This window comes from Wolffia australiana, chromosome 1 (assembly GCF_029677425.1).
Source record: "Wolffia australiana isolate 7733 chromosome 1, ASM2967742v1".
Lineage (NCBI taxonomy): Eukaryota > Viridiplantae > Streptophyta > Magnoliopsida > Alismatales > Araceae > Wolffia > Wolffia australiana.
The window spans coordinates 14,120,623-14,127,494 of NC_135835.1; the positions used below are offsets into that span (position 1 = coordinate 14,120,623).

Below are 6,872 nucleotides of genomic sequence, written 5' to 3' on the forward strand. Positions count from 1 at the left end.
TGCGAGCAAAGCTCGCCCGCGCGCAGCAGCATTGCGAGCAGAGCTCGCCCGCGCGCAGCACTGCCTTGAGCAGGCTCACCCGCGCGCAGTAGTGCAGTGAGCAGAGCTCGCCCGCGCGCAGCAGCGCCACGAGCAGCAGCGCCGCGAGCAGGCTCGCCCGCGCGTAGCACCGCCGCAAGCAGGCTCGCCCGCGCGCAGCACCGCCGCGAGCATGCTCGCCCACGCGCAGCACCACCGCGAGCATGCTCGCCCGCGCGCAGCAGCGCAGCAACCAGAGCTCGCCCGTGCGCAGCAGCGCAGCAACCAGAGCTCCCCCGCGCGCAGCAACGCAGCCAGCAGAGCTCGCCCGCGCGCAGCAGCGCAGCCAGCAGAGCTCGCCCGCGCGCAGCTACGCAGCGAGCAGAGCTCGCCCGCGCGCAGCAGCGCTGCAATAGGCTCACCAGCGCGCTGAGACGTCGCGAGCAGGCTTGCCTGCCCGCAGCAGTGCCGGGAGCAGCGCTCGCTTGCGCTGGGTGGCAACGTGCAAGCCTGCGCGCAAGTAAGAGTCTGCGTTCAGGCCTACCTGCACGCAGGGTGCTTGCTTATTTGCCCCAAGGGGCAAAGATACACTGTCAGCAGATAAATCCTCTGCTGACTGACCTACTCAGTTAAATTCTATAAAGTTTACTTGTAGAAACTAACTGATAATATACTTAGCAGTCTGAGTTTTAATATACTTCGAATTAAAAAAGGGAAAATACTCTAAATTTACCTGCTCCCTGTGGATCGACACCCCACTTGCCCTAAGGCTTTGAGGTTATAAATTGTGTTAGATAAGCTCAGTCCTCACACGATTAGACCGATAAATACCCCGTAAAAACACCCCATAACTGAGATTATCAACTGGCACCGCTGCCGGGTAGCACTGTATTACAGTAGAATTTTTGTTTCTGTGTTTTCAGTTATCTATAATTCCTTCTCCTAAACCTGCAGGACTTGAAATCCTCAACTTATTGTCTTTCTAATTCTCTGCTGAAGTTCTATGGTAGTGACTCGTTCAAGGGCTGGTGAAAGATCTACAGAGAACGTTGCACGCGATGCAACTCCAGAATCTACAGTTACGGAACCTGAAATTCAGCAGGAAAAAATGGCAGAAGAGAGACATCAGTAGAATGAAGGAGAACAATGCTGGACAGGTCGACACCGTCGGGAAGCCTGCGACAAACCGATGTCAACCTGAACATAGGTGAAGGTATTTTATTCAGATATGATAATGCTTTGATTAATTCTTTACCCAAATTTAATGGACTACCTGCACAGAATCCTTTAGAATTCCTCGATGATTTTCATATTAGATGTTCTTCCCAAAGCGTTCCTGGACTATCTACAGAAATTTTGAAAATGAAGTATTTTCCTCTTACCTTAAAAGATAAAGCATTTTCATGGTATCGCAATCTAGGAATCACGTTCAACTCTTGGGAAGAGATGCAGGGAAAATTTCTGCAGAAATTTTACCCTCTCTCTAAAACTAACTTTTACCGAAGAGAAATTCATAACTTTCATCCCCATGAAGGTGAGGCTTTTAGTGAGTCATGGGAGAGGTTCAATGACTTGCTGAGGAAATGTCCCCATCATGGAATGGAACACTGTCAGTTAGCCCAAATTTTCTATGAATCTTTATCAGATTTCATGAAAAATAAGGTTAACTTAGCCTCCGGGGGAACTTTCTATACCGCATATGAGGATGAAGTGTTTAATATTTTGGAGAGAGTTGCAAAAACTGACCTGCAGGAGATTGGAGAAAGTCAGAATGGGAGGAACCTGCAGCCCAAGAGAGCAGGAGTTCTGCAAGTTAATGCTAAGGAGGGCGAGCTGCAAGCGGGTTTAAGAGAAACCAACCAGAAATTGGAGGAGCTCACCTCCACCTTGAAGAACGTTTTCTTAGGTAACTCCCCCATCGTTAAGGCCAAAATTTGCTCTCTCTGTTTCAGCAGGGAACATGAAGACGGAGCCTGCCAAGCCATGGAAGAAGAGGTGAAAGCCTTCAACCAACCGCAGCAAACATGGGCAGGGCAAAAGAGGCCGAATTTTCCAAATGGAGAGACCTTCCACCAAGGGAGTAAGCCGGCAGCTCAACCTCCATTCCAACAAAGACAGCAGTTCCAGTCCAGGCCCCAGCAGTAGTATCAGGTTCCCTCTCACAACCAGCCTGATTTTTCTACATTCACCCCCGTCATTTCAGATATGATAGAGAAGCAAAACCAAAAGTTGCGAGCGGAGATGGAGATGCGGATGCAGGTCATGATGGATTTTCAGACGAAGCAGATGTTGGAATCTCAGGAACAAATGAGGAAGTTGTTGGAGAGCTTTAGGCCTGCACCTTCTGAACACCAAGGTATAATTACAGAACTCCCTTGCACATCTTATAAATTTCCCACAAAACCTGTAATTAACCCATGCAACTTACATCATGTGCAACACTCCACTCATGATGAGATGAATGGAGAAGATCCTGAAGTTCTGGAAATCTCAAAGTTGAGAAATGGAAAGGAACTTCAGGACCCTTATCAGAATTCTAGAGAGAATTCTAGGAAGGGGAATGAGCCAAGAGAGGAAGAAGGAGAGGATCTTCCCTACGCGGAAGAACCTCTACCTTCTACAAGTGGGCAAGATGTTCCTTACCCTTCAGCTTTGAATAGAAAAAAATATGTCCTTGATTATGAACATAGGTTATTAGAGAATTTTAAAAGAGCCACCATGACTGTTACTGTAGAAGACATGCTTAGGTGTGCACCCTCCCTAAAGAAATACCTTAAGGATGCTTGCACCACTAGGAAGCCTAGGGAAGTAGTTAAACTTTCTGAGAATGCCTCTAGCATTTTTGAATGCCATCCCTATCAAAATGAGAGATCCCGGAGCCCCTTTCATTACATGTGAAATAGGAGGAAACACATTTTCTAAAGTTTTATTAGATACGGGAGCAAGCATAAGTATCATTCCAACAGCCTTATACGAGGAGTGTGGGTTTGGAGAGTTGGAGGAAATACATATGGACTTACTCCTAGCTGACGGAACTGTTAGGCAACCTGAGGGAAGGTTAACTGATGTCATGATCACTGTAGAGAACTGTGAAATACCTGTAGATTTTATAGTGACTGATGTGAAGATATCGGGGAACATTAGTTTAGCTCCTATAATCTTAGGAAGACCATTCTTAGTCACGGCGAAAACAATTATGGATTGGGAGAAGGGGACAGTAGAATTTAAGATTGGGAAAGAAAGAGTTCAAATTGACATATCAAAAATGATGAAGTGCCCCTTAGGAAGCAATGAAGAATTAAAACTGTGTACAGAAGATGAAGGAGAGGAGGAAGTGATAAAAAATATGTCTCACATGTAGAGGGTAGAGAGCTAGATGAAGAGATCATGGACTCCCCTTCAGTGGAGGTAGGCCTAGAACTAAAACCTTTACCCTCATCCCTCAAATATGCATATCTAGATGAGAAGAAAACCCTACCTATAATCATTTCTTCATCACTAACTCCTAAACAGGAAGGAGACTTGCTCAAGGTACTTAGAGAGCATAAGAACGCCATAGGTTGGACGTTTGATGATATTAGAGGAATTCCATCTTCAATATGTGAACATAGGATATTTTTGGAAGAGGAATCTAGACCTTGTAGAGAGCATCAAAGAAGGCTCAACCCTTACATGAGAGAAGTCCTTGAGAAAGAGATTTTAAAGTGGTTAAATGCAGGAATTATATACGCTATCTCCGATAGTAGGTGGGTGAGTCCCGTACACATGGTTCCAAAGAAGTCTGGAGTGACAGTAGAAGTGAATGAAAAAGGGGAGGAGGTGCAGAAGAGATTAACCACAGGATGGAGGGTGTGCATTGACTATAGGAAATTAAACAAAGCGACCAAGAAAGATCATTATCCACTACCCTTCATGGATCAAATACTAGAAAAACTGTCGGGGCAACAATATTTCTGTTTTCTAGATGTTATTCAGGATACAACCAAGTGAATATTCATCCAGATGACCAAGAGAAGATGACCTTCACGAGTCATGTAGGGACATTCGCCTTTAGGCGTATGCCCTTCGGGCTATGTAATGCTCCCGCCACATTTCAGCGATGTATGAATGCACTCTTCTTCGATTTGGTGGGAGAGTGTTTAGAAATCTTTATGGACGATTTTTCTGTATTTGGATCTACCTTTGAAAACTGCCTCCTAAGCCTCCCCAAAGTATTAAAGAGGTGCATTGAGTTCAACCTTGTCCTAAGTTGGGAAAAATCTCATTTCATGGTGCAGGAGGGAGTAGTGCTGGGCCACATGGTAAGCAACCGTGGATTGGAAGTGGACAAGGCCAAGATCGAAATCATCCAGGGCCTTCCACCTCCAACCAACCTAAAAACCCTTAGGGGTTTCCTCAGCAATGCGGGTTTCTATAGACGTTTTATTCTCGACTTTGCTAAAATTTCTAAACCTCTCACAAATCTTTTATCGTCTAAGAACAATGATTTTGAACTAACACTTGAAGCTAAAAATGCATTTGATAAATTGAAAGAAGCGTTAGTAAATGCGCCTATCTTGCAAGGGCCCGATTGGACCCTTCCTTTTGAACTAATGTGCGATGCTTCTGATTTTGCAATAGGTGCAGTGTTAGGTCAACGAATTGACAAGAAACGCGTGGTCATCTACTACACCAGCAGAACCTTAGTCGACGCACAACTGAATTATACCACCACCGAGAAGGAGCTGTTAGCTATTATTTTTGCATTAGAAAAGTTTAGGTCTTATTTACTAGGTAGTAAGATTACTGTTTTTTTCTAATCATGCAGTTATTAGATATTTGTTAACAAAGAAGGAGGCCAAACCTAGGCTTATTAGATGGGTGCTTTTATTACAGGAGTTTGATTTGGAAATCAAGGATAAGAGAGGGTGTGAGAATGTAGTAGCCGATCACCTCTCCCGAATCATTGGCGCCCAACCTGAACTAATAAATGATGCATTTCCTGATGAACATGTCCTAACCGCACAAGGAACATTGGTTCCTTGGTACGCGCATATTGTCAATTTTCTTGTTGCAGGAAAAATTCCTACAGGTTGGACATCCCACGAGAGAAAGAAGCAACTGAAAGATGCAAGATTTTATTTCTGGGAAGATCCGGAGCTGTTTCACCAAGGGCAAGACCAAGTCTTGAGGCGGTGCATCCCCAAGAACGAGCAACGAAGCATTCTGGAATTCTGTCATGCAAAGCCCGGAGGAAGACACTACTCAACGAAGGTAACAGCACATAAAATTGTCGAATCGGGTTTCTTTTGGCCTACCTTATTTCAAGATGCCCAAAAATTTTACAATACCTGTTTAGCATGCCAAGCCTCCATCAATATGAACAAGAAGGATAGAATGCCCTTACAACCCATCCTAGAAGTAGAAATTTTTGATCTATGGGGAATTGATTTTATGGGTCCTTTTCCTAACTCTCATGGATATGAGTATATCTTGATGGCTGTCGATTATGTCTCCAAATGGGTAGAAGCCATTCCCTCCAAAACCAATGACAGTAAGGTAGTGACCAATTTTATTGAGAAAAATATTTTCTATAGATATGGATGCCCACGAGCCATCATTAGCGATGGAGGTTCCCATTTTACAAATTACAACTTTAGGAACCTCCTTAAAAGTTTGGTGTCCACCATCGAGTCACTACCCCCTATCACCCTCAAGCCAATGGCCAAGTTGAATTGTGCAATAGAGAAGTCAAGAGAATCTTGAGAAAAATAGTGTGTCCTGATGGTAAAGATTGGTCTAGGAACCTAGACGAGGCATTATGGGCCTATAGGATAGCCTACAAAACCCCTCTAGGCATGTCCCCATTTCGACTTATTTTTTGGAAGGCATGCCACCTACCTCTTGAGCTAGAACACAAAGCCCTTTGGGCTATTAGAAAGCTCAATCTGGAACTAGATAAAGCCGGCAAACATAGACTTCTTCAGTTGAATGAATTGGAAGAATTACGAAATGAGGCTTATGAAAATTCGAGAATTTACAAGGACAAAATGAAAACCTTTCATGATAAAAGCTTAAGGAGAAGAGTCTTTGTAGAAAACCAGAAAGTATGGCTTTACAACTCTAGGTTGAAACTCTTCCCAGGGAAATTGAAAACTAGGTGGGATGGCCCCTTTATTGTCCAACAAGTGTTTGAGAACGGTGTGGTCACAATCTTAGATCCTACATCTCAAAAGCATTTCACTGTTAATGGGCAACGGCTCAAACCTTATTTAGAAGAGGAAGATCTACAAAGCCCCATGAATATCACTTTAGAGAAACCACCGCATGGTAGCAACATGATCTGATTCGTATTTTTGTTCCTTTCTTATTCTCTCTGTTTTGTTATTTGGTTCTGCTTTTATTTTCTTCATTTTTGTTTGCGCCGCCATGTGCAGCCATTCCTATCCAAGCTCACCTACACCGTAGACGGACAACTCAAAGGCCGGTCACCGCTCTCCATTCCATGGTTTGATCTCCATTTCCCCTTACTCTTATTTACTTCCCGTCATGTAGGAACATGCCCTTTTTTATGGAGGGCAGGGGGAATAGAGTTGCATGCATAACTACTCTATCATCCATGAAAAATTTTTTCGTTTTGCATCAACCAAACCATGGATATGTGATGATCTTAGGAGATGCTTGTACAATGATATGCATGATAATAAGGCTCTTTTCAAGGGTGTTAGAATTTAAAGACTGGCCAGTTAAGGAATCCTAGGTGAAATAAGCCTAGCTAGGTGCACAATGATTCGTACTACTACGGTCCCATATCTTACCATCATATTTCTCTCATCTTGCCATCCACCTCGGGTTGAGTTAGCACTTACATGCAC

General features: G+C 44.0%; 1 non-coding gene across 1 annotated transcript; it reads right to left on the minus strand.

Annotated features, from left to right (window-relative positions):
* Positions 1-1,510: 1,510 nt before the first annotated feature.
* Positions 1,511-1,619, minus strand: LOC144714416 (small nucleolar RNA R71). The gene has a single exon (XR_013584354.1). It is a non-coding gene; the product is annotated as a small nucleolar RNA R71 (small nucleolar RNA).
* Positions 1,620-6,872: the final 5,253 nt, after the last annotated feature.